The 26,277-nt window shown below is 41.1% G+C and overlaps 20 non-coding genes across 20 annotated transcripts; all 20 read right to left on the minus strand.

Moving 5' to 3' along the window:
* Window positions 1-232: 232 nt before the first annotated feature.
* On the minus strand, window positions 233-314 carry TRNAS-AGA (transfer RNA serine (anticodon AGA)). The gene has a single exon. It is a non-coding gene; the product is annotated as a tRNA-Ser (tRNA).
* A 1,498-nt stretch (window positions 315-1,812) lies between these two features.
* On the minus strand, window positions 1,813-1,884 carry TRNAH-GUG (transfer RNA histidin (anticodon GUG)). Its single transcript has one exon. It is a non-coding gene; the product is annotated as a tRNA-His (tRNA).
* A 1,286-nt stretch (window positions 1,885-3,170) lies between these two features.
* On the minus strand, window positions 3,171-3,252 carry TRNAS-AGA (transfer RNA serine (anticodon AGA)). Its single transcript has one exon. It is a non-coding gene; the product is annotated as a tRNA-Ser (tRNA).
* Window positions 3,253-4,750: 1,498 nt separating this feature from the next.
* On the minus strand, window positions 4,751-4,822 carry TRNAH-GUG (transfer RNA histidin (anticodon GUG)). Its single transcript has one exon. It is a non-coding gene; the product is annotated as a tRNA-His (tRNA).
* Window positions 4,823-6,108: 1,286 nt separating this feature from the next.
* TRNAS-AGA (transfer RNA serine (anticodon AGA)) lies at window positions 6,109-6,190 on the minus strand. The gene has a single exon. It is a non-coding gene; the product is annotated as a tRNA-Ser (tRNA).
* Window positions 6,191-7,687: 1,497 nt separating this feature from the next.
* On the minus strand, window positions 7,688-7,759 carry TRNAH-GUG (transfer RNA histidin (anticodon GUG)). The gene has a single exon. It is a non-coding gene; the product is annotated as a tRNA-His (tRNA).
* A 1,281-nt stretch (window positions 7,760-9,040) lies between these two features.
* Window positions 9,041-9,122, minus strand: TRNAS-AGA (transfer RNA serine (anticodon AGA)). The gene has a single exon. It is a non-coding gene; the product is annotated as a tRNA-Ser (tRNA).
* A 295-nt stretch (window positions 9,123-9,417) lies between these two features.
* On the minus strand, window positions 9,418-9,489 carry TRNAH-GUG (transfer RNA histidin (anticodon GUG)). Its single transcript has one exon. It is a non-coding gene; the product is annotated as a tRNA-His (tRNA).
* A 1,286-nt stretch (window positions 9,490-10,775) lies between these two features.
* TRNAS-AGA (transfer RNA serine (anticodon AGA)) lies at window positions 10,776-10,857 on the minus strand. Its single transcript has one exon. It is a non-coding gene; the product is annotated as a tRNA-Ser (tRNA).
* A 1,653-nt stretch (window positions 10,858-12,510) lies between these two features.
* On the minus strand, window positions 12,511-12,592 carry TRNAS-AGA (transfer RNA serine (anticodon AGA)). Its single transcript has one exon. It is a non-coding gene; the product is annotated as a tRNA-Ser (tRNA).
* Window positions 12,593-14,090: 1,498 nt separating this feature from the next.
* Window positions 14,091-14,162, minus strand: TRNAH-GUG (transfer RNA histidin (anticodon GUG)). Its single transcript has one exon. It is a non-coding gene; the product is annotated as a tRNA-His (tRNA).
* Window positions 14,163-15,431: 1,269 nt separating this feature from the next.
* Window positions 15,432-15,513, minus strand: TRNAS-AGA (transfer RNA serine (anticodon AGA)). The gene has a single exon. It is a non-coding gene; the product is annotated as a tRNA-Ser (tRNA).
* A 1,637-nt stretch (window positions 15,514-17,150) lies between these two features.
* Window positions 17,151-17,232, minus strand: TRNAS-AGA (transfer RNA serine (anticodon AGA)). Its single transcript has one exon. It is a non-coding gene; the product is annotated as a tRNA-Ser (tRNA).
* A 1,652-nt stretch (window positions 17,233-18,884) lies between these two features.
* Window positions 18,885-18,966, minus strand: TRNAS-AGA (transfer RNA serine (anticodon AGA)). The gene has a single exon. It is a non-coding gene; the product is annotated as a tRNA-Ser (tRNA).
* Window positions 18,967-20,619: 1,653 nt separating this feature from the next.
* TRNAS-AGA (transfer RNA serine (anticodon AGA)) lies at window positions 20,620-20,700 on the minus strand. The gene has a single exon. It is a non-coding gene; the product is annotated as a tRNA-Ser (tRNA).
* A 295-nt stretch (window positions 20,701-20,995) lies between these two features.
* On the minus strand, window positions 20,996-21,067 carry TRNAH-GUG (transfer RNA histidin (anticodon GUG)). The gene has a single exon. It is a non-coding gene; the product is annotated as a tRNA-His (tRNA).
* A 1,285-nt stretch (window positions 21,068-22,352) lies between these two features.
* On the minus strand, window positions 22,353-22,434 carry TRNAS-AGA (transfer RNA serine (anticodon AGA)). Its single transcript has one exon. It is a non-coding gene; the product is annotated as a tRNA-Ser (tRNA).
* A 1,653-nt stretch (window positions 22,435-24,087) lies between these two features.
* Window positions 24,088-24,168, minus strand: TRNAS-AGA (transfer RNA serine (anticodon AGA)). Its single transcript has one exon. It is a non-coding gene; the product is annotated as a tRNA-Ser (tRNA).
* A 295-nt stretch (window positions 24,169-24,463) lies between these two features.
* On the minus strand, window positions 24,464-24,535 carry TRNAH-GUG (transfer RNA histidin (anticodon GUG)). Its single transcript has one exon. It is a non-coding gene; the product is annotated as a tRNA-His (tRNA).
* A 1,285-nt stretch (window positions 24,536-25,820) lies between these two features.
* TRNAS-AGA (transfer RNA serine (anticodon AGA)) lies at window positions 25,821-25,902 on the minus strand. The gene has a single exon. It is a non-coding gene; the product is annotated as a tRNA-Ser (tRNA).
* Between the last annotated feature and the right edge of the window lie 375 nt (window positions 25,903-26,277).

A 26,277-nucleotide genomic window follows, 5' to 3' on the forward strand; every position in this document is an offset into this window, starting at 1 on the left:
GTTTCAAGTGCATGAATGGTATGACTGAGAGAGCCAGGGTATAATAATTTGAAGTGTTTGCACCAGCGCTAATGTAGGACGAGAGTTATAGCAAAGATATGAAAGGGGTAGCGATAATAAATATGTGAAAGGGCAATAGTGAAACCAAAATAAGCCACCTATTTATAAAACTGACATGGAAGAAATTCTAAAGGTTAACTTCTGAAATTGTAGCCGATGTTAAAAAGTTTCTCGTTGTTGGCAGGATTCTAACCTGCGCGGGGAGACCCCAATGGATTTCTAGTCCATCGCCTTAACCACTCGGCCACAACAACTGACTGTACGTTTTGTGCAAATAATCTGTATCGAAGTTTTCAAGGTGTCCCACAGCAAATTCCTGGCATTCTGCTATGCACTTTTTTAAAATAATGTATTTTTCAGCGGGCACATTCTCTCCTAAAAACAAAAATTGCATGAGTATATCTCTAGTTTGGAAAAGGATAGGCTTTCATGCATACTCTCATGTGGCACTCAAGTTTTTGGGACCCTATTGCACTCTGTTTTCGTGCTGCTTTTAGTCTATGGCCCATATTACAGAAGTCTACCATCTTTGAGTATTTGAGGCTCCTTTGTAAGTGCTTTATCTTTTTTACTTGAAGAGCTATATAATTAAGGGGTCAGGGAAAGATTGCATTTATGGAAGATAAAAGAAGGCACACTTGTCTCACCAAATGCCGTAGAGAAACCTGATGGTTTAACTCATGTTATCCTTAGTTTGTTTTTGTTAGACCTTGCATTCTTAAGGTGGCCTCAACCCTACCTTATTGCTTTTCACCTACGCATTTTGCTGTATCTTTTTGTTGGCCTTAGGACTCTGATCACTTTATTGCTACTAATCAGTGCTGAAGTGAACGTGCTTCTTCCCTAATCATGTGTGTAATTGGAGTATACCTGACTGACAGATTTCATTGACTTGAAAGCCCCTTGTAAAGTGGTATACCATATACCCAGGAACTGATTGTGCCGCCCAAAAAAGTATCATTTCAAACCTGTCTCAAGCCTGCTACTGCAGTGCCTGTGCTGCAGTGTACTGCCACTTCGACTTGCCATTTAAAACTACTTGCCAAGCCTTAAACTCCAATTTTATTACATATAATTAACCAAAAGGTAGGCCCTAGGTAGTCCTAGGGGCATCATGCTATGTAAGTAAAAGGTAAGACATGTACTGTGGTAGTTTGCATGTCCTGGTAGTACAAAACAGTCTATTACATTTTTCACTACTGTGAGGTCTGCCCCTCTCGTAGGTTAGCATTGGGTATTCCCTTATACTTTTTGGGGGGTAATTCCATATCAGAGAGGAGAAGCTTTATTTATTTATTGATAAATCCTATTTACTGGTGAGGTTGGATTTAACTTTACTACTTTATAAATGCCATTTTTAGAGAGTGAGCATTTCTCTGTACTTACTGCTCTATTTGCCTGAAAACCTGTCTCCAATTGACGTCTGGATTGGGCTGCGAGACAGCTACATTTGTGCATTCCCTCTAGACAGCCACAATACAGGTCACTCAACTGCAACTGCATTCATCTGCATTCTGATTGGCATGGGGGAGAGCTCCATTCCCCCACCGCAAATAGGTTCAAGAACGATAATTTATGTCAGTAGGTACAATATAGCTACATCTTATAATCATGTGTGTTAAAATAATTTGTCGTTAGATCGTTTAAATATTTTAAAGGATCTGTTTTTAATAGACATTTTACAAAAACAACTGGTACATTTGGTAATTCTGTAAAAGAAAAACCCAACTGCCGTGACATTGCCAACCACAATGCCGTGACTCGGATTCGAACCGAGGTTGCTGCGGCCACAACGCAGAGTACTAACCACTATACGATCACGGCAAGCTACTTGGGCTCAATAACATACAGTGACATGGAGAATTTATAATTCGGAACACTCAGGGAACTCCTGTGATAGGCTGAATGTGTTCATTGCTTCCTCATTGCTTATACAAAGGCTTTGTCTCCTCAGTGGTTGATAGGCTGAAACCATTTCCTGGCCGCCTGCTTGTGAACTGCCAGAAGTCAAAGATCACACATACACTTGTGGGCCTGTGATGGGACACCAATGCAGAGAAACACACCTGGCGCAGATCTTCTATTCTGTCTATTAGACGTGCATCTCCCCTGTACCTCCTCAAGCCATCTGTATGTGAAGCAAGAAAAAATTAAGGAGCGGTCCATCTATACTTTTATAGGGAGGATGCTGCCGTGAGCTCCTCCCAGCTAATCACACAAACAGCAGTAAAGCAAGATAACTATACAGTTAGGGGGGACTGCATGGTTAGGTTTTTGAGGAATTATTGAAACTGACCTCAGTGACCCATGATCAGAGCTGTGGCTAATGACTGCGCGCCCAATTATGATGAAGCAAGCACCATGGCTCATAGGGGCCCCACAACACGCTTTTCTTAGCTCATTGAATTAAAGTATAAACCTCTGCCATCTATGAGTGGTAAAGGCTTGTTAATTTGGTTGCTTTTCCAATTCACGTCTGACAACAAGATGAAGGAACATTGGGGCATCAGAAGCTTTGGAAAGTAGCCACCAACCTCAGAGAAAGAGAGAAAGAGGGAAAAGGCAGTATGAGGTGTGGAGAAAACAGCAGCAGGTACAAGGAGCTCAAATGAGATTAATGGCGCCTAAATAGAGCACATAAAGGAACAGTTACAAATCTAAGAAAAGGGAAAGAAAGACTAGGAAAAAAACACGGAAAGAGCCTGTAGATAAAATTCTCTTCCTGGGACAGCAGGCTAAGAGAAATTACACAGGGAGCAGTTAAGCTTGTAACACGGGGAGAATAGAAAAGAAAATGCAGTTTTATGAAGTGTGTTTGCCTAATCCAGCAAGCACTTTTATTTTATTTTTCTATTTGCTTCTTTTATTGGTAAAGTAAGTTTCAAGTGCATGAATGGTATGACTGAGAGAGCCAGGGTATAATAATTTGAAGTATTTGCACCAGCGCTAATGTAGGACGAGAGTTATAGCAAAGATATGAAAGGGGTAGCGATAATAAATATGTGAAAGGGCAATAGTGACACCAAAATAAGCCACCTATTTATAAAACTGACATGGAAGAAATTCTAAAGGTTAACTTCTGAAATTGTAGCCGAGGTTAAAAAGTTTCTCGTTGTTGGCAGGATTCAAACCTGCGCGGGGAGACCACAATGGATTTCTAGTCCATCACCTTAACCACTCGGCCACAACAACTGACTGTAAGTTTTGTGCAAATAATCTGTATGAAAGTTTTCAAGGTGTCCCACAGCAAATTCCTGGTATTCTGCTATGCACTTTTTTAAAATAATGTATTTTTCAGCAGGCACATTCTCTCCTAAAAACAAAAATTGCATGAGTATATCTCTAGTTTGGAAAAGGATAGGCTTTCATGCATACTCTCATGTGGCACTCAAGTTTTTGGGACCCTATTGCACTCTGTTTTCGTGCTGCTTTTAGTCTATGGCCCATATTACAGAAGTCTACCATCTTTGAGTATTTGAGGCTCCTTTGTAAGTGCTTTATCTTTTTTACTTGAAGAGCTATATAATAAAGGGGTCAGGGAAAGATTGCATTTATGGAAGATAAAAGAAGGCACACTTGTCTCACCAAATGCCGTAGAGAAACCTGATGTTTTAACTCATGTTATCCTTAGTTTGTTTTTGTTAGACCTTGCATTCTTAAGGTGGCCTCAACCCTACCTTATTGCTTTTCACCTACGCATTTTGCTGTATCTTTTTGTTGGCCTTAGGACTCTGATCACTTTATTGCTACTAATCAGTGCTGAAGTGAACGTGCTTCTTCCCTAATCATGTGTGTAATTGGAGTATACCTGACTGACAGATTTCATTGACTTGAAAGCCCCTTGTAAAGTGGTATACCATATACCCAGGAACTGATTGTGCCGCCCAAAAAAGTATCATTTCAAACCTGTCTCAAGCCTGCTACTGCAGTGCCTGTGCTGCAGTGTACTGCCACTTCGACTTGCCATTTAAAACTACTTGCCAAGCCTTAAACTCCAATTTTATTACATATAATTAACCAAAAGGTAGGCCCTAGGTAGTCCTAGGGGCATCATGCTATGTAAGTAAAAGGTAAGACATGTACTGTGGTAGTTTGCATGTCCTGGTAGTACAAAACAGTCTATTACATTTTTCACTACTGTGAGGTCTGCCCCTCTCGTAGGTTAGCATTGGGTATTCCCTTATACTTTTTGGGGGGTAATTCCATATCAGAGAGGAGAAGCTTTATTTATTTATTGATAAATCCTATTTACTGGTGAGGTTGGATTTAACTTTACTATTTTATAAATGCCATTTTTAGAGAGTGAGCATTTCTCTGCACTTACTGCTCTATTTGCCTGAAAACCTGTCTCCAATTGACGTCTGGATTGGGCTGCGAGACAGCTACATTTGTGCATTCCCTCTAGACAGCCACAATACAGGTCACTCAACTGCAACTGCATTCATCTGCATTCTGATTGGCATGGGGGAGAGCTCCATTCCCCCACCGCAAATAGGTTCAAGAACGATAATTTATGTCAGTAGGTACAATATAGCTACATCTTATAATCATGTGTGTTAAAATAATTTGTCGTTAGATCGTTTAAATATTTTAAAGGATCTGTTTTTAATAGACATTTTACAAAAACAACTGGTACATTTGGTAATTCTGTAAAAGAAAAACCCAACTGCCGTGACATTGCCAACCACAATGCCGTGACTCGGATTCGAACCGAGGTTGCTGCGGCCACAACGCAGAGTACTAACCACTATACGATCACGGCAAGCTACTTGGGCTCAATAACATACAGTGACATGGAGAATTTATAATTCGGAACACTCAGGGAACTCCTGTGATAGGCTGAATGTGTTCATTGCTTCCTCATTGCTTATACAAAGGCTTTGTCTCCTCAGTGGTTGATAGGCTGAAACCATTTCCTGGCCGCCTGCTTGTGAACTGCCAGAAGTCAAAGATCACACATACACTTGTGGGCCTGTGATGGGACACCAATGCAGAGAAACACACCTGGCGCAGATCTTCTATTCTGTCTATTAGACCTGCATCTCCCCTGTACCTCCTCAAGCCATCTGTATGTGAAGCAAGAAAAAATTAAGGAGCGGTCCATCTATACTTTTATAGGTAGGATGCTGCCGTGAGCTCCTCCCAGCTAATCACACAAACAGCAGTAAAGCAAGATAACTATACAGTTAGGGGGGACTGCATGGTTAGGTTTTTGAGGAATTATTGAAACTGACCTCAGTGACCCATGATCAGAGCTGTGGCTAATGACTGCGCGCCCAATTATGATGAAGCAAGCACCATGGCTCATAGGGGCCCCACAACACGCTTTTCTTAGCTCATTGAATTAAAGTATAAACCTCTGCCATCTATGAGTGGTAAAGGCTTGTTAATTTGGTTGCTTTTCCAATTCACGTCTGAGAACAAGATGAAGGAACATTGGGGCATCAGAAGCTTTGGAAAGTAGCCACCAACCTCAGAGAAAGAGAGAAAGAGGGAAAAGGCAGTATGAGGTGTGGAGAAAACAGCAGCAGGTACAAGGAGCTCAAATGAGATTAATGGCGCCTAAATAGAGCACATAAAGGAACAGTTACAAATCTAAGAAAAGGGAAAGAAAGACTAGGAAAAAAACACGGAAAGAGCCTGTAGATAAAATTCTCTTCCTGGGACAGCAGGCTAAGAGAAATTACACAGGGAGCAGTTAAGCTTGTAACACGGGGAGAATAGAAAAGAAAATGCAGTTTTATGAAGTGTGTTTGCCTAATCCAGCAAGCACTTTTATTTTATTTTTCTATTTGCTTCTTTTATTGGTAAAGTAAGTTTCAAATGCATGAATGGTATGACTGAGAGAGCCAGGGTATAATAATTTGAAGTGTTTGCACCAGCGCTAATGTAGGACGAGAGTTATAGCAAAGATATGAAAGGGGTAGCGATAATAAATATGTGAAAGGGCAATAGTGACACCAAAATAAGCCACCTATTTATAAAACTGACATGGAAGAAATTCTAAAGGTTAACTTCTGAAATTGTAGCCGAGGTTAAAAAGTTTCTCGTTGTTGGCAGGATTCAAACCTGCGCGGGGAGACCACAATGGATTTCTAGTCCATCACCTTAACCACTCGGCCACAACAACTGACTGTAAGTTTTGTGCAAATAATCTGTATGAAAGTTTTCAAGGTGTCCCACAGCAAATTCCTGGTATTCTGCTATGCACTTTTTTAAAATAATGTATTTTTCAGCAGGCACATTCTCTCCTAAAAACAGAAATTGCATGAGTATATCTCTAGTTTGGAAAAGGATAGGCTTTCATGCATACTCTCATGTGGCACTCAAGTTTTTGGGACCCTATTGCACTCTGTTTTCGTGCTGCTTTTAGTCTATGGCCCATATTACAGAAGTCTACCATCTTTGAGTATTTGAGGCTCCTTTGTAAGTGCTTTATCTTTTTTACTTGAAGAGCTATATAATAAAGGGGTCAGGGAAAGATTGCATTTATGGAACATAAAAGAAGGCACACTTGTCTCACCAAATGCCGTAGAGAAACCTGATGTTTTACTCATGTTATCCTTAGTTTGTTTTTGTTAGACCTTGCATTCTTAAGTTGGCCTCAACCCTACCTTATTGCTTTTCACCTACGCATTTTGCTGTATCTTTTTGTTCGCCTTAGGACTCTGATCACTTTATTGCTACTAATCAGTGCTGAAGTGAACGTGCTTCTTCCCAAATCATGTGTGTAATTGGAGTATACCTGACTGACAGATTTCATTGACTTGAAAGCCCCTTGTAAAGTGGTATACCATATACCCAGGAACTGATTGTGCCGCCCAAAAAAGTATCATTTCAAACCTGTCTCAAGCCTGCTACTGCAGTGCCTGTGCTGCAGTGTACTGCCACTTCGACTTGCCATTTAAAACTACTTGCCAAGCCTTAAACTCCAATTTTATTACATATAATTAACCAAAAGGTAGGCCCTAGGTAGTCCTAGGGGCATCATGCTATGTAAGTAAAAGGTAAGACATGTACTGTGGTAGTTTGCATGTCCTGGTAGTACAAAACAGTCTATTACATTTTTCACTACTGTGAGGTCTGCCCCTCTCGTAGGTTAGCATTGGGTATTCCCTTATACTTTTTGGGGGGTAATTCCATATCAGAGAGGAGAAGCTTTATTTATTTATTGATAAATCCTATTTACTGGTGAGGTTGGATTTAACTTTACTACTTTATAAATGCCATTTTTAGAGAGTGAGCATTTCTCTGCACTTACTGCTCTATTTGCCTGAAAACCTGTCTCCAATTGATGTCTGGATTGGGCTGCGAGACAGCTACATTTGTGCATTCCCTCTAGACAGCCACAATACAGGTCACTCAACTGCAACTGCATTCATCTGCATTCTGATTGGCATGGGGGAGAGCTCCATTCCCCCACCGCAAATAGGTTCAAGAACGATAATTTATGTCAGTAGGTACAATATAGCTACATCTTATAATCATGTGTGTTAAAATAATTTGTCGTTAGATCGTTTAAATATTTTAAAGGATCTGTTTTTAATAGACATTTTACAAAAACAACTGGTACATTTTGTAATTCTGTAAAAGAAAAACCCAACTGCCGTGACATTGCCAACCACAATGCCGTGACTCGGATTCGAACCGAGGTTGCTGCGGCCACAACGCAGAGTACTAACCACTATACGATCACGGCGAGCTACTTGGGCTCAATAACATACAGTGACATGGAGAATTTATAATTCGGTACACTCAGGGAACTCCTGTGATAGGCTGAATGTGTTAATTGCTTCCTCATTCCTTATACAAAGGCTTTGTCTCCTCAGTGGTTGATAGGCTGAAACTGTTTCCTGGCCGCCTGCTTGTGAACTGCCAGGAGTCAAAGATCACACATACACTTGTGGGCCTGTGATGGGATACCAATGCAGAGAAACACACCTGGCGCAGATCTTCTATACTGTCTAGTAGACCTGCATCTCCCCTGTACCTCCTCAAGCCATCTGTATGTGAAGCAAGAAAGAGTTAAGGAGCGGTCCATCTACACTTTTATAGGGAGGATGCTGCCATGAGCTCCTCCCAGCTAATCACACAAACAGCAGTAAAGCAAGATAACTACACAGTTAGGGGGGACTGCATGGTTAGGTTTTTGAGGAATTATTGAAACTGACCTCAGTGACCCATGATCAGAGCTGTGGCTAAAGACTGCATGCCTAATTATGATGAAGCAAGCACCATGGCTCGTAGGGGCCCCACAACATGCTTTTCTTAGCTCAATTAAAGTATAAACCTCTGCCCTATATGAGTGGTAAAGGCTTGTTAATTTGGTTGCTTTTCCAATTCACGTCTGACAACAAGATGAAGGAACATTGGGGCATCAGAAGCTTTGGAAAGTAGCCACCAACCTCAGAGAAAGAGAGAAAGAGGGAAAAGGCAGTATGAGGTGTGGAGAAAACAGCAGCAGGTACAAGGAGCTCAAATGAGATTAATGGCGCCTAAATAGAGCACGTAAAGGAACAGTTACAAATCTATGAAAAAGGAAAGAAAGACTAGGAAAAAAACACGGAAAGAGCCTGTAGATAAAATTCTCTTCCTGGGACAGCAGGCTAAGAGAAATTACACAGGGAGCAGTTAAGCTTGTAACACGGGGAGAATAGAAAAGAAAATGCAGTTTTATGAAGTGTGTTGCCTAATCCAGCAAGCACTTTTGTTTTATTTTTCTATTTGCTTCTTTTATTGGTGAAGTAAGTTTCAAGTGCATGAATGGTATGACTGAGAGAGCCAGGGTATAATAATTTGAAGTGTTTGCACCAGCGCTAATGTAGGACGAGAGTTATAGCAAAGATATGAAAGGGGTAGCGATAATAAATATGTGAAAGGGAAATAGTGACACCAAAATAAGCCACCTATTTATAAAACTGACATGGAAGAAATTCTAAAGGTTAGCTTCTGAAATTGTAGCCGATGTTAAAAAGTTTCTCGTTGTTGGCAAGATTCAAACCTGCGCGGGGAGACCCCAATGGATTTCTAGTCCATCGCCTTAACCACTCGGCCACAACAACTGACTGTAAGTTTTGTGCAAATAATCTGCATGAAAGTTTTCAAGGTGTGCCACAGCAAATTCCTGATATCCTGCAATGCACTTTTTAAAAATAATGTTTTTTTCAGCAGGCACATTCTCTCCTAAAAACAAAAATAAGGCTACATCTTATAATCATGTGTGTTTAAATAATTTGTCGTTAGATCGTTTAAATATTTTAAAGGATCTGTTTTTAATAGACATTTTACAAAAACAACTGGTACATTTGGTAATTCTGTAAAAGAAAAACCCAACTGCCGTGACATTGCCAACCACAATGCCGTGACTCGGATTCGAACCGAGGTTGCTGCGGCCACAACGCAGAGTACAAACCACTATACAATCACGGCAAGCTACTTGGGCTCAATAACATACAGTGACATGGAGAATTTATAATTCGGAACACTCAGGGAACTCCTGTGATAGGCTGAATGTGTTCATTGCTTCCTCATTGCTTATACAAAGGCTTTGTCTCCTCAGTGGTTGATAGGCTGAAACCATTTCCTGGCCGCCTGCTTGTGAACTGCCAGAAGTCAAAGATCACACATACACTTGTGGGCCTGTGATGGGACACCAATGCAGAGAAACACACCTGGCGCAGATCTTCTATTCTGTCTATTAGACCTGCATCTCCCCTGTACCTCCTCAAGCCATCTGTAAGTGAAGCAAGAAAAAGTTAAGGAGCGGTCCATCTACACTTTTATAGGGAGGATGCTGCCGTGAGCTCCTCCCAGCTAATCACACAAACAGCAGTAAAGCAAGATAACTACACAGTTAGGGGGGACTGCATGGATAGGTTTTTGAGGAATTATTGAAACTGACCTCAGTGACCCATGATCAGAGCTGTGGCTAATGACTGCGTGCCCAATTATGATGAAGCAAGCAGCATGGCTCGTAGGGGCCCCACAACACGCTTTTCTTAGCTCATTGAATTAAAGTATAAACCTCTGCCATGTATGAGTAGTAAAGGCATGTTAATTTGGTTGCTTTTCCAGTTCACGTCTGACAACAAGATGAAGGAACATTGGGGCATCAGAAGCTTTGGAAAGTAGCCACCAACCTCAGAGAAAGAGAGAAAGAGGGAAAAGGCAGTATGAGGTGTGGAGAAAACAGCAGCAGGTACAAGGAGCTCAAATGAGATTAATGGCGCCTAAATAGAGCACGTAAAGGAACAGTTACAAATCTAAGAAAAGGGAAAGAAAGACTAGGAAAAAAACACGGAAAGAGCCTGTAGATAAAATTCTCTTCCTAGGACAGCAGGCTAAGAGAAATTACACAGGGAGCAGTTAAGCTTGTAACACGGGGAGAATAGAAAAGAAAATGCAGTTTTATGAAGTGTGTTTGCCTAATCCAACAAGCACTTTTGTTTTATTTTTCTATTTGCTTCTTTTATTGGTAAAGTAAGTTTCAAGTGCATGAATGGTATGACTGAGAGAGCCAGGGTATAATAATTTGAAGTGTTTGCACCAGCGCTAATGTAGGACGAGAGTTATAGCAAAGATATGAAAGGGGTAGCGATAATAAATATGTGAAAGGGCAATAGTGACACCAAAATAAGCCACCTATTTATAAAACTGACATGGAAGAAATTCTAAAGGTTAACTTCTGAAATTGTAGCCGATGTTAAAAAGTTTCTCGTTGTTGGCAGGATTCGAACCTGCGCGGGGAGACCCCAATGGATTTCTAGTCCATCGCCTTAACCACTCGGCCACAACAACTGACTGTAAGTTTTGTGCAAATAATCTGCATGAAAGTTTTCAAGGTGTGCCACAGCAAATTCCTGATATCCTGCAATGCACTTTTTAAAAATAATGTTTTTTTCAGCAGGCACATTCTCTCCTAAAAACAAAAATAAGGCTACATCTTATAATCATGTGTGTTTAAATAATTTGTCGTTAAATCGTTTAAATATTTTAAAGGATCTGTTTTTAATAGACATTTTACAAAAACAACTGGTACATTTGGTAATTCTGTAAAAGAAAAACCCAACTGCCGTGACATTGCCAACCACAATGCCGTGACTCAGATTCGAACCGAGGTTGCTGCAGCCACAACGCAGAGTACAAACCACTATACGATCACGGCGAGCTACTTGGGCTCAATAACATACAGTGACATGGAGAATTTATAATTCGAAACACTCAGGGAACTCCAGTGATAGGCTGAATGTGGTCATTGCTTCCTCATTCCTTATACAAAGGCTTTGTCTCCTCAGTGGTTGATAGGCTGAAACCGTTTCCTGGTTGCCTGCTTGTGAACTGCCAGAAGTCAAAGATCACACATACACTTGTTGGCCTGTGATGGGACACCAATGCAGAGAAACACACCTGGCGCAGATCTTCTATTCTGTCTATTAGACCTGCATCTCCCCTGTACCTCCTCAAGCCATCTGTATGTGAAGCAAGAAAAAGTTAAGGAGCGGTCCATCTATACTTTTATAGGGAGGATGCTGCCGTGAGCTCCTCCCAGCTAATCACACAAACAGCAGTAAAGCAAGATAACTATACAGTTAGGGGGGACTGCACGGTTAGGTTTTTGAGGAATTATTGAAAATGACCTCAGTGACCCATGATCAGAGCTGTGGCTAATGACTGCGTGCCTAATTATGATGAAGCAAGCACCATGGCTCGTAGGGGCCCCACAACACGCTTTTCTTAGCTCATTGAATTAAAGTATAAACCTCTGCCATGTATGAGTGGTAAAGGCTTGTTAATTTGGTTGCTTTTCCAATTCACGTCTGACAACAAGATGAAGGAACATTGGGGCATCAGAAGCTTTGGAAAGTAGCCACCAACCTCAGAGAAAGAGAGAAAGAGGGAAAAGGCAGTATGAGGTGTGGAGAAAACAGCAGCAGGTACAAGGAGCTCAAAGGAGATTAATGGCGCCTAAATAGAGCACATAAAGGAACAGTTACAAATCTAAGAAAAGGGAAAGAAAGACGAGGAAAAAAACACGGAAAGAGCCTGTAGATAAAATTCTCTTCCTGGGACAGCAGGCTAAGAGAAATTACACAGGGAGCAGTTAAGCTTGTAACACGGGGAGAATAGAAAAGAAAATGCAGTTTTATGAAGTGTGTTTGCCTAATCCAGCAAGCACTTTTATTTTATTTTTCTATTTGCTTCTTTTATTGGTAAAGTAAGTTTCAAGTGCATGAATGGTATGACTGAGAGAGCCAGGGTATAATAATTTGAAGTGTTTGCACCAGCGCTAATGTAGGACGAGAGTTATAGCAAAGATATGAAAGGGGTAGCGATAATAAATATGTGAAAGGGCAATAGTGACACCAAAATAAGCCACCTATTTATAAAACTGACATGGAAGAAATTCTAAAGGTTAACTTCTGAAATTGTAGCCGATGTTAAAAAGTTTCTCGTTGTTGGCAGGATTCGAACCTGCGCGGGGAGACCCCAATGGATTTCTAGTCCATCGCCTTAACCACTCGGCCACAACAACTGACTGTAAGTTTTGTGCAAATAATCTGTATCGAAGTTTTCAAGGTGTCCCACAGCAAATTCCTGGCATTCTGCAATGCACTTTTTTAAAATAATGTATTTTTCAGCGGGCACATTCTCTCCTAAAAACAAAAATTGCATGAGTATATCTCTAGTTTGGAAAAGGATAGGCTTTCATGCATACTCTCATGTGGCACTCAAGTTTTTGGGACCCTATTGCACTCTGTTTTCGTGCTGCTTTTAGTCTATGGCCCATATTACAGAAGTCTACCATCTTTGAGTATTTGAGGCTCCTTTGTAAGTGCTTTATCTTTTTTACTTGAAGAGCTATATAATAAAGGGGTCAGGGAAAGATTGCATTTATGGAAGATAAAAGAAGGCACACTTGTCTCACCAAATGCCGTAGAGAAACCTGATGTTTTAACTCATGTTATCCTTAGTTTGTTTTTGTTAGACCTTGCATTCTTAAGGTGGCCTCAACCCTACCTTATTGCTTTTCACCTACGCATTTTGCTGTATCTTTTTGTTGGCCTTAGGACTCTGATCACTTTATTGCTACTAATCAGTGCTGAAGTGTACGTGCTTCTTCCCTAATCATGTGTGTAATTGGAGTATACCTGACTGACAGATTTCATTGACTTGAAAGCCCCTTGTAAAGTGGTATACCATATACCCAGGAAGTGATTGTGCCGCCCAAAAAAGTATCATTTCAAACCTGTCTCAAGCCTGCTACTGCAGTGCCTGTGCTGCAGTGTACTGCCACTTCGACTTGCCATTTAAAACTACTTGCCAAGCCTTAAACTCCAATTTTATTACATATAATTAACCAAAAGGTAGGCCCTAGGTAGTCCTAGGGGCATCATGCTATGTAAGTAAAAGGTAAGACATGTACTGTGGTAGTTTGCATGTCCTGGTAGTACAAAACAGTCTATTACATTTTTCACTACTGTGAGGTCTGCCCCTCTCGTAGGTTAGCATTGGGTATTCCCTTATACTTTTTGGGGGGTAATTCCATATCAGAGAGGAGAAGCTTTATTTATTTATTGATAAATCCTATTTACTGGTGAGGTTGGATTTAACTTTACTACTTTATAAATGCCATTTTTAGAGAGTGAGCATTTCTCTGCACTTACTGCTCTATTTGCCTGAAAACCTGTCTCCAATTGACGTCTGGATTGGGCTGCGAGACAGCTACATTTGTGCATTCCCTCTAGACAGCCACAATACAGGTCACTCAACTGCAACTGCATTCATCTGCATTCTGATTGGCATGGGGGAGAGCTCCATTCCCCCACCGCAAATAGGTTCAAGAACGATAATTTATGTCAGTAGGTACAATATAGCTACATCTTATAATCATGTGTGTTAAAATAATTTGTCGTTAGATCGTTTAAATATTTTAAAGGATCTGTTTTTAATAGACATTTTACAAAAACAACTGGTACATTTGGTAATTCTGTAAAAGAAAAACCCAACTGCCGTGACATTGCCAACCACAATGCCGTGACTCGGATTCGAACCGAGGTTGCTGCGGCCACAACGCAGAGTACTAACCACTATACGATCACGGCGAGCTACTTGGGTCAATAACATACAGTGACATGGAGAATTTATAATTCGGTACACTCAGGGAACTCCTGTGATAGGCTGAATGTGTTAATTGCTTCCTCATTCCTTATACAAAGGCTTTGTCTCCTCAGTGGTTGATAGGCTGAAACTGTTTCCTGGCGCCTGCTTGTGAACTGCCAGGAGTCAAAGATCACACATACACTTGTGGGCCTGTGATGGGACACCAATGCAGAGAAACACACCTGGCGCAGATCTTCTATACTGTCTAGTAGACCTGCATCTCCCCTGTACCTCCTCAAGCCATCTGTATGTGAAGCAAGAAAGAGTTAAGGAGCGGTCCATCTACACTTTTATAGGGAGGATGCTGCCATGAGCTCCTCCCAGCTAATCACACAAACAGCAGTAAAGCAAGATAACTACACAGTTAGGGGGGACTGCATGGTTAGGTTTTTGAGGAATTATTGAAACTGACCTCAGTGACCCATGATCAGAGCTGTGGCTAATGACTGCGTGCCTAATTATGATGAAGCAAGCACCATGGCTCGTAGGGGCCCCACAACACGCTTTTCTTAGCTCAATTAAAGTATAAACCTCTGCCATATATGAGTGGTAAAGGCTTGTTAATTTGGTTGCTTTTCCAATTCACGTCTGACAACAAGATGAAGGAACATTGGGGCATCAGAAGCTTTGGAAAGTAGCCACCAACCTCAGAGAAAGAGGGAAAAGGCAGTATGAGGTGTGGAGAAAACAGCAGCAGGTACAAGGAGCTCAAATGAGATTAATGGCGCCTAAATAGAGCACGTAAAGGAACAGTTACAAATCTAAGAAAAAGGAAAGAAAGACTAGGAAAAAAACACGGAAAGAGCCTGTAGATAAAATTCTCTTCCTGGGACAGCAGGCTAAGAGAAATTACACAGGGAGCAGTTAAGCTTGTAACACGGGGAGAATAGAAAAGAAAATGCAGTTTTATGAAGTGTGTTGCCTAATCCAGCAAGCACTTTTGTTTTATTTTTCTATTTGCTTCTTTTATTGGTAAAGTAAGTTTCAAGTGCATGAATGGTATGACAGAGAGCCAGGGTATAATAATTTGAAGTGTTTGCACCAGCGCTAATGTAGGACGAGAGTTATAGCAAAGATATGAAAGGGGTAGCGATAATAAATATGTGAAAGGGCAATAGTGACACCAAAATAAGCCACCTATTTATAAAACTGACATGGAAGAAATTCTAAAGGTTAGCTTCTGAAATTGTAGCCGATGTTAAAAAGTTTCTCGTTGTTGGCAGGATTCGAACCTGCGCGGGGGGACCCCAATGGATTTCTAGTCCATCGCCTTAACCACTCGGCCACAACAACTGACTGCAAGTTTTGTGCAAATAATCTGTATGAAAGTTGTCAAGGTGTCCCACAGAAAATTCCTGATATCCTGCAATGCACTTTTTAAAAATAATGTTTTTTTCAGCAGGCACATTCTCTCCTAAAAACAAAAATAAGGCTACATCTTATAATCATGTGTGTTTAAATAATTTGTCGTTAGATCGTTTAAATATTTTAAAGGATCTGTTTTTAATAGACATTTTACAAAAACAACTGGTACATTTGGTAATTCTGTAAAAGAAAAACCCAACTGCCGTGACATTGCCAACCACAATGCTGAGACTCGGATTCGAACCGAGGTTGCTGCGGCCACAACGCAGAGTACTAACCACTATACGATCACGGCGAGCTACTTGGGCTCAATAACATACAGTGACATGGAGAATTTATAATTCGAAACACTCAGGGAACTCCTGTGATAGGCTGAATGTGTTCATTGCTTCCTCATTCCTTATACAAAGGCTTTGTCTCCTCAGTGGTTGATAGGCTGAAACTGTTTCCTGGCGCCTGCTTGTGAACTGCCAGGAGTCAAAGATCACACATACACTTGTGGGCCTGTGATGGGACACCAATGCAGAGAAACACACCTGGCGCAGATCTTCTATACTGTCTAGTAGACCTGCATCTCCCCTGTACCTCCTCAAGCCATCTGTATGTGAAGCAAGAAAGAGTTAAGGAGCGGTCCATCTACACTTTTATAGGGAGGATGCTGCCATGAGCTCCTCCCAGCTAATCACACAAACAGCAGTAAAGCAAGATAACTACACAGTTAGGGGGGACTGCATGGTTAGGTTTTTGAGGAATTATTGAAACTGACCTCAGTGACCCATGATCAGAGCTGTGGCTAATGACTGCGTGCCTAATTATGATGAAGCAAGCACCATGGCTCGTAGGGGCCCCACAACACGCTTTTCTTAGCTCAATTAAAGTATAAACCTCTGCCATATATGAGTGGTAAAGGCTTGTTAATTTGGTTGCTTTTCCAATTCACGTCTGACAACAAGATGAAGGAACATTGGGGCATCAGAAGCTTTGGAAAGTAGCCACCAACCTCAGAGAAAGAGGGAAAAGGCAGTATGAGGTGTGGAGAAAACAGCAGCAGGTACAAGGAGCTCAAATGAGATTAATGGCGCCTAAATAGAGCACGTAAAGGAACAGTTACAAATCTAAGAAAAAGGAAAGAAAGACTAGGAAAAAAACACGGAAAGAGCCTGTAGATAAAATTCTCTTCCTGGGACAGCAGGCTAAGAGAAATTACACAGGGAGCAGTTAAGCTTGTAACACGGGGAGAATAGAAAAGAAAATGCAGTTTTATGAAGTGTGTTGCCTAATCCAGCAAGCACTTTTGTTTTATTTTTCTATTTGCTTCTTTTATTGGTAAAGTAAGTTTCAAGTGCATGAATGGTATGACAGAGAGCCAGGGTATAATAATTTGAAGTGTTTGCACCAGCGCTAATGTAGGACGAGAGTTATAGCAAAGATATGAAAGGGGTAGCGATAATAAATATGTGAAAGGGCAATAGTGACACCAAAATAAGCCACCTATTTATAAAACTGACATGGAAGAAATTCTAAAGGTTAGCTTCTGAAATTGTAGCCGATGTTAAAAAGTTTCTCGTTGTTGGCAGGATTCGAACCTGCGCGGGGGGACCCCAATGGATTTCTAGTCCATCGCCTTAACCACTCGGCCACAACAACTGACTGCAAGTTTTGTGCAAATAATCTGTATGAAAGTTGTCAAGGTGTCCCACAGAAAATTCCTGATATCCTGCAATGCACTTTTTAAAAATAATGTTTTTTTCAGCAGGCACATTCTCTCCTAAAAACAAAAATAAGGCTACATCTTATAATCATGTGTGTTTAAATAATTTGTCGTTAGATCGTTTAAATATTTTAAAGGATCTGTTTTTAATAGACATTTTACAAAAACAACTGGTACATTTGGTAATTCTGTAAAAGAAAAACCCAACTGCCGTGACATTGCCAACCACAATGCTGAGACTCGGATTCGAACCGAGGTTGCTGCGGCCACAACGCAGAGTACTAACCACTATACGATCACGGCGAGCTACTTGGGCTCAATAACATACAGTGACATGGAGAATTTATAATTCGAAACACTCAGGGAACTCCTGTGATAGGCTGAATGTGTTCATTGCTTCCTCATTCCTTATACAAAGGCTTTGTCTCCTCAGTGGTTGATAGGCTGAAACCGTTTCCTGGCCGCCTGCTTGTGAACTGCCAGAAGTCAAAGATCACACATACACTTGTGGGCCTGTGATGGGACACCAATGCAGAGAAACACACCTGGCGCAGATCTTCTATTCTGTCTATTAGACCTGCATCTCCCCTGTACCTCCTCAAGCCATCTGTATGTGAAGCAAGAAAAAGTTAAGGAGCGGTCCATCTATACTTTTATAGGGAGGATGCTGCCGTGAGCTCCTCCCAGCTAATCACACAAACAGCAGTAAAGCAAGATAACTATACAGTTAGGGGGGACTGCATGGTTAGGTTTTTGAGGAATTATTGAAACTGACCTCAGTGACCCATGATCAGAGCTGTGGCTAATGACTGCGCGCCCAATTATGATGAAGCAAGCACCATGGCTCGTAGGGGCCCCACAACACGCTTTTCTTAGCTCATTGAATTAAAGTATAAACCTCTGCCATCTATGAGTGGTAAAGGCTTGTTAATTTGGTTGCTTTTCCAATTCACGTCTGACAACAAGATGAAGGAACATTGGGGCATCAGAAGCTTTGGAAAGTAGCCACCAACCTCAGAGAAAGAGAGAAAGAGGGAAAGGCAGTATGAGGTGTGGGGAAAACAGCAGCAGGTACAAGGAGCTCAAATGAGATTAATGGCGCCTAAATAGAGCACATAAAGGAACAGTTACAAATCTAAGAAAAGGGAAAGAAAGACTAGGAAAAAAACACGGAAAGAGCCTGTAGATAAAATTCTCTTCCTGGGACAGCAGGCTAAGAGAAATTACACAGGGAGCAGTTAAGCTTGTAACACGGGGAGAATAGAAAAGAAAATGCAGTTTTATGAAGTGTGTTTGCCTAATCCAGCAAGCACTTTTATTTTATTTTTCTATTTGCTTCTTTTATTGGTAAAGTAAGTTTCAAGTGCATGAATGGTATGACTGAGAGAGCCAGGGTATAATAATTTGAAGTGTTTGCACCAGCGCTAATGTAGGACGAGAGTTATAGCAAAGATATGAAAGGGGTAGCGATAATAAATATGTGAAAGGGCAATAGTGACACCAAAATAAGCCACCTATTTATAAAACTGACATGGAAGAAATTCTAAAGGTTAGCTTCTGAAATTGTAGCCGATGTTAAAAAGTTTCTCGTTGTTGGCAGGATTCGAACCTGCGCGGGGGGACCCCAATGGATTTCTAGTCCATCGCCTTAACCACTCGGCCACAACAACTGACTGCAAGTTTTGTGCAAATAATCTGTATGAAAGTTGTCAAGGTGTCCCACAGAAAATTCCTGATATCCTGCAATGCACTTTTTAAAAATAATGTTTTTTTCAGCAGGCACATTCTCTCCTAAAAACAAAAATAAGGCTACATCTTATAATCATGTGTGTTTAAATAATTTGTCGTTAGATCGTTTAAATATTTTAAAGGATCTGTTTTTAATAGACATTTTACAAAAACAACTGGTACATTTGGTAATTCTGTAAAAGAAAAACCCAACTGCCGTGACATTGCCAACCACAATGCTGAGACTCGGATTCGAACCGAGGTTGCTGCGGCCACAACGCAGAGTACTAACCACTATACGATCACGGCGAGCTACTTGGGCTCAATAACATACAGTGACATGGAGAATTTATAATTCGAAACACTCAGGGAACTCCTGTGATAGGCTGAATGTGTTCATTGCTTCCTCATTCCTTATACAAAGGCTTTGTCTCCTCAGTGGTTGATAGGCTGAAACCGTTTCCTGGCCGCCTGCTTGTGAACTGCCAGAAGTCAAAGATCACACATACACTTGTGGGCCTGTGATGGGACACCAATGCAGAGAAACACACCTGGCGCAGATCTTCTATTCTGTCTATTAGACCTGCATCTCCCCTGTACCTCCTCAAGCCATCTGTATGTGAAGCAAGAAAAAGTTAAGGAGCGGTCCATCTACACTTTTATAGGGAGGATGCTGCCGTGAGCTCCTCCCAGCTAATCACACAAACAGCAGTAAAGCAAGATAACTACACAGTTAGGGGGGACTGCATGGATAGGTTTTTGAGGAATTATTGAAACTGACCTCAGTGACCCATGATCAGAGCTGTGGCTAATGACTGCGTGCCCAATTATGATGAAGCAAGCACCATGGCTCGTAGGGGCCCCACAACACGCTTTTCTTAGCTCATTGAATTAAAGTATAAACCTCTGCCATGTATGAGTGGTAAAGGCTTGTTAATTTGGTTGCTTTTCCAATTCACGTCTGACAACAAGATGAAGGAACATTGGGGCATCAGAAGCTTTGGAAAGTAGCCACCAACCTCAGAGAAAGAGAGAAAGAGGGAAAAGGCAGTATGAGGTGTGGAGAAAACAGCAGCAGGTACAAGGAGCTCAAATGAGATTAATGGCGCCTAAATAGAGCACGTAAAGGAACAGTTACAAATCTAAGAAAAGGGAAAGAAAGACTAGGAAAAAAACACGGAAAGAGCCTGTAGATAAAATTCTCTTTCTGGGACAGCAGGCTAAGAGAAATTACACAGGGAGCAGTTAAGCTTGTAACACGGGGAGAATAGAAAAGAAAATGCAGTTTTATGAAGTGTGTTTGCCTAATCCAGCAAGCACTTTTGTTTTATTTTTCTATTTGCTTCTTTTATTGGTAAAGTAAGTTTCAAGTGCATGAATGGTATGACTGAGAGAGCCAGGGTATAATAATTTGAAGTGTTTGCACCAGCGCTAATGTAGGACGAGAGTTATAGCAAAGATATGAAAGGGGTAGCGATAATAAATATGTGAAAGGGCAATAGTGACACCAAAATAAGCCACCTATTTATAAAACTGACATGGAAGAAATTCTAAAGGTTAACTTCTGAAATTGTAGCCGATGTTAAAAAGTTTCTCGTTGTTGGCAGGATTTGAACCTGCGCGGGAGAACCCAATGGATTTCTAGTCCATCGCCTTAACCACTCGGCCACAACAACTGACTGTAAGTTTTGTGCAAATAATCTGCATGAAAGTTTTCAAGGTGTGCCACAGCAAATTCCTGATATCCTGCAATGCACTTTTTAAAAATAATGTTTTTTTCAGCAGGCACATTCTCTCCTAAAAACAAAAATAAGGCTACATCTTATAATCATGTGTGTTTAAATAATTTGTCGTTAAATCGTTTAAATATTTTAAAGGATCTGTTTTTAATAGACATTTTACAAAAACAACTGGTACATTTGGTAATTCTGTAAAAGAAAAACCCAACTGCCGTGACATTGCCAACCACAATGCCGTGACTCGGATTCGAACCGAGGTTGCTGCAGCCACAACGCAGAGTACTAACCACTATACGATCACGGCGAGCTACTTGGGCTCGATAACATACAGTGACATGGAGAATTTATAATTCGAAACACTCAGGAAACTCCAGTGATAGGCGGAATGTGTTCATTGCTTCCTCATTCCTTATACAAAGGCTTTGTCTCCTCAGTGGTTGATAGGCTGAAACCGTTTCCTGGTTGCCTGCTTGTGAACTGCCAGAAGTCAAAGATCACACATACACTTGTTGGCCTGTGATGGGACACCAATGCAGAGAAACACACCTGGCGCAGATCTTCTATTCTGTCTATTAGACCTGCATCTCCCCTGTACCTCCTCAAGCCATCTGTATGTGAAGCAAGAAAAAATTAAGGAGCGGTCCATCTATACTTTTATAGGGAGGATGCTGCCGTGAGCTCCTCCCAGCTAATCACACAAACAGCAGTAAAGCAAGATAACTATACAGTTAGGGGGGACTGCATGGTTAGGTTTTTGAGGAATTATTGAAACTGACCTCAGTGACCCATGATCAGAGCTGTGGCTAATGACTGCGCGCCCAATTATGATGAAGCAAGCACCATGGCTCGTAGGGGCCCCACAACACGCTTTTCTTAGCTCATTGAATTAAAGTATAAACCTCTGCCATCTATGAGTGGTAAAGGCTTGTTAATTTGGTTGCTTTTCCAATTCACGTCTGACAACAAGATGAAGGAACATTGGGGCATCAGAAGCTTTGGAAAGTAGCCACCAACCTCAGAGAAAGAGAGAAAGAGGGAAAGGCAGTATGAGGTGTGGGGAAAACAGCAGCAGGTACAAGGAGCTCAAATGAGATTAATGGCGCCTAAATAGAGCACATAAAGGAACAGTTACAAATCTAAGAAAAGGGAAAGAAAGACTAGGAAAAAAACACGGAAAGAGCCTGTAGATAAAATTCTCTTCCTGGGACAGCAGGCTAAGAGAAATTACACAGGGAGCAGTTAAGCTTGTAACACGGGGAGAATAGAAAAGAAAATGCAGTTTTATGAAGTGTGTTTGCCTAATCCAGCAAGCACTTTTATTTTATTTTTCTATTTGCTTCTTTTATTGGTAAAGTAAGTTTCAAGTGCATGAATGGTATGACTGAGAGAGCCAGGGTATAATAATTTGAAGTGTTTGCACCAGCGCTAATGTAGGACGAGAGTTATAGCAAAGATATGAAAGGGGTAGCGATAATAAATATGTGAAAGGGCAATAGTGACACCAAAATAAGCCACCTATTTATAAAACTGACATGGAAGAAATTCTAAAGGTTAGCTTCTGAAATTGTAGCCGATGTTAAAAAGTTTCTCGTTGTTGGCAGGATTCGAACCTGCGCGGGGGGACCCCAATGGATTTCTAGTCCATCGCCTTAACCACTCGGCCACAACAACTGACTGCAAGTTTTGTGCAAATAATCTGTATGAAAGTTGTCAAGGTGTCCCACAGAAAATTCCTGATATCCTGCAATGCACTTTTTAAAAATAATGTTTTTTTCAGCAGGCACATTCTCTCCTAAAAACAAAAATAAGGCTACATCTTATAATCATGTGTGTTTAAATAATTTGTCGTTAGATCGTTTAAATATTTTAAAGGATCTGTTTTTAATAGACATTTTACAAAAACAACTGGTACATTTGGTAATTCTGTAAAAGAAAAACCCAACTGCCGTGACATTGCCAACCACAATGCTGAGACTCGGATTCGAACCGAGGTTGCTGCGGCCACAACGCAGAGTACTAACCACTATACGATCACGGCGAGCTACTTGGGCTCAATAACATACAGTGACATGGAGAATTTATAATTCGAAACACTCAGGGAACTCCTGTGATAGGCTGAATGTGTTCATTGCTTCCTCATTCCTTATACAAAGGCTTTGTCTCCTCAGTGGTTGATAGGCTGAAACCGTTTCCTGGCCGCCTGCTTGTGAACTGCCAGAAGTCAAAGATCACACATACACTTGTGGGCCTGTGATGGGACACCAATGCAGAGAAACACACCTGGCGCAGATCTTCTATTCTGTCTATTAGACCTGCATCTCCCCTGTACCTCCTCAAGCCATCTGTATGTGAAGCAAGAAAAAGTTAAGGAGCGGTCCATCTACACTTTTATAGGGAGGATGCTGCCGTGAGCTCCTCCCAGCTAATCACACAAACAGCAGTAAAGCAAGATAACTACACAGTTAGGGGGGACTGCATGGATAGGTTTTTGAGGAATTATTGAAACTGACCTCAGTGACCCATGATCAGAGCTGTGGCTAATGACTGCGTGCCCAATTATGATGAAGCAAGCACCATGGCTCGTAGGGGCCCCACAACACGCTTTTCTTAGCTCATTGAATTAAAGTATAAACCTCTGCCATGTATGAGTGGTAAAGGCTTGTTAATTTGGTTGCTTTTCCAATTCACGTCTGACAACAAGATGAAGGAACATTGGGGCATCAGAAGCTTTGGAAAGTAGCCACCAACCTCAGAGAAAGAGAGAAAGAGGGAAAAGGCAGTATGAGGTGTGGAGAAAACAGCAGCAGGTACAAGGAGCTCAAATGAGATTAATGGCGCCTAAATAGAGCACGTAAAGGAACAGTTACAAATCTAAGAAAAGGGAAAGAAAGACTAGGAAAAAAACACGGAAAGAGCCTGTAGATAAAATTCTCTTTCTGGGACAGCAGGCTAAGAGAAATTACACAGGGAGCAGTTAAGCTTGTAACACGGGGAGAATAGAAAAGAAAATGCAGTTTTATGAAGTGTGTTTGCCTAATCCAGCAAGCACTTTTGTTTTATTTTTCTATTTGCTTCTTTTATTGGTAAAGTAAGTTTCAAGTGCATGAATGGTATGACTGAGAGAGCCAGGGTATAATAATTTGAAGTGTTTGCACCAGCGCTAATGTAGGACGAGAGTTATAGCAAAGATATGAAAGGGGTAGCGATAATAAATATGTGAAAGGGCAATAGTGACACCAAAATAAGCCACCTATTTATAAAACTGACATGGAAGAAATTCTAAAGGTTAACTTCTGAAATTGTAGCCGATGTTAAAAAGTTTCTCGTTGTTGGCAGGATTTCAACCTGCGCGGGAGAACCCAATGGATTTCTAGTCCATCGCCTTAACCACTCGGCCACAACAACTGACTGTAAGTTTTGTGCAAATAATCTGCATGAAAGTTTTCAAGGTGTGCCACAGCAAATTCCTGATATCCTGCAATGCACTTTTTAAAAATAATGTTTTTTTCAGCAGGCACATTCTCTCCTAAAAACAAAAATAAGGCTACATCTTATAATCATGTGTGTTTAAATAATTTGTCGTTAAATCGTTTAAATATTTTAAAGGATCTGTTTTTAATAGACATTTTACAAAAACAACTGGTACATTTGGTAATTCTGTAAAAGAAAAACCCAACTGCCGTGACATTGCCAACCACAATGCCGTGACTCGGATTCGAACCGAGGTTGCTGCAGCCACAACGCAGAGTACTAACCACTATACGATCACGGCGAGCTACTTGGGCTCGATAACATACAGTGACATGGAGAATTTATAATTCGAAACACTCAGGGAACTCCAGTGATAGGCGGAATGTGTTCATTGCTTCCTCATTCCTTATACAAAGGCTTTGTCTCCTCAGTGGTTGATAGGCTGAAACCGTTTCCTGGTTGCCTGCTTGTGAACTGCCAGAAGTCAAAGATCACACATACACTTGTTGGCCTGTGATGGGACACCAATGCAGAGAAACACACCTGGCGCAGATCTTCTATTCTGTCTATTAGACCTGCATCTCCCCTGTACCTCCTCAAGCCATCTGTATGTGAAGCAAGAAAAAATTAAGGAGCGGTCCATCTATACTTTTATAGGGAGGATGCTGCCGTGAGCTCCTCCCAGCTAATCACACAAACAGCAGTAAAGCAAGATAACTATACAGTTAGGGGGGACTGCATGGTTAGGTTTTTGAGGAATTATTGAAACTGACCTCAGTGACCCATGATCAGAGCTGTGGCTAATGACTGCGCGCCCAATTATGATGAAGCAAGCACCATGGCTCGTAGGGGCCCCACAACACGCTTTTCTTAGCTCATTGAATTAAAGTATAAACCTCTGCCATCTATGAGTGGTAAAGGCTTGTTAATTTGGTTGCTTTTCCAATTCACGTCTGACAACAAGATGAAGGAACATTGGGGCATCAGAAGCTTTGGAAAGTAGCCACCAACCTCAGAGAAAGAGAGAAAGAGGGAAAGGCAGTATGAGGTGTGGGGAAAACAGCAGCAGGTACAAGGAGCTCAAATGAGATTAATGGCGCCTAAATAGAGCACATAAAGGAACAGTTACAAATCTAAGAAAAGGGAAAGAAAGACTAGGAAAAAAACACGGAAAGAGCCTGTAGATAAAATTCTCTTCCTGGGACAGCAGGCTAAGAGAAATTACACAGGGAGCAGTTAAGCTTGTAACACGGGGAGAATAGAAAAGAAAATGCAGTTTTATGAAGTGTGTTTGCCTAATCCAGCAAGCACTTTTATTTTATTTTTCTATTTGCTTCTTTTATTGGTAAAGTAAGTTTCAAGTGCATGAATGGTATGACTGAGAGAGCCAGGGTATAATAATTTGAAGTGTTTGCACCAGCGCTAATGTAGGACGAGAGTTATAGCAAAGATATGAAAGGGGTAGCGATAATAAATATGTGAAAGGGCAATAGTGACACCAAAATAAGCCACCTATTTATAAAACTGACATGGAAGAAATTCTAAAGGTTAACTTCTGAAATTGTAGCCGATGTTAAAAAGTTTCTCGTTGTTGGCAGGATTCGAACCTGCGCGTGGAGACCACAATGGATTTCTAGTCCATCGCCTTAACCACTCGGCCACAACAACTGACTGTAAGTTTTGTGCAAATAATCTGTATGAAAGTTTTCAAGGTGTCCCACAGCAAATTCCTGGTATTCTGCAATGCACTTTTTTAAAATAATGTATTTTTCAGCAGGCACATTCTCTCCTAAAAACAAAAATTGCATGAGTATATCTCTAGTTTGGAAAAGGATATGCTTTCATGCATACTCTCATGTGGCACTCAAGTTTTTGGGACCCTATTGCACTCTGTTTCCGTGCTGCTTTTAGTCTATGGCCCATATTACAGAAGTCTACCATCTTTGAGTATTTGAGGCTCCTTTGTAAGTGCTTTATCTTTTTTACTTGAAGAGCTATATAATAAAGGGGTCCGGGAAAGATTGCATTTATGGAAGATAAAAG

This window comes from Lissotriton helveticus, chromosome 12 (assembly GCF_964261635.1).
Source record: "Lissotriton helveticus chromosome 12, aLisHel1.1, whole genome shotgun sequence".
In the NCBI taxonomy this organism is placed as follows: Eukaryota; Metazoa; Chordata; class Amphibia; order Caudata; family Salamandridae; genus Lissotriton; species Lissotriton helveticus.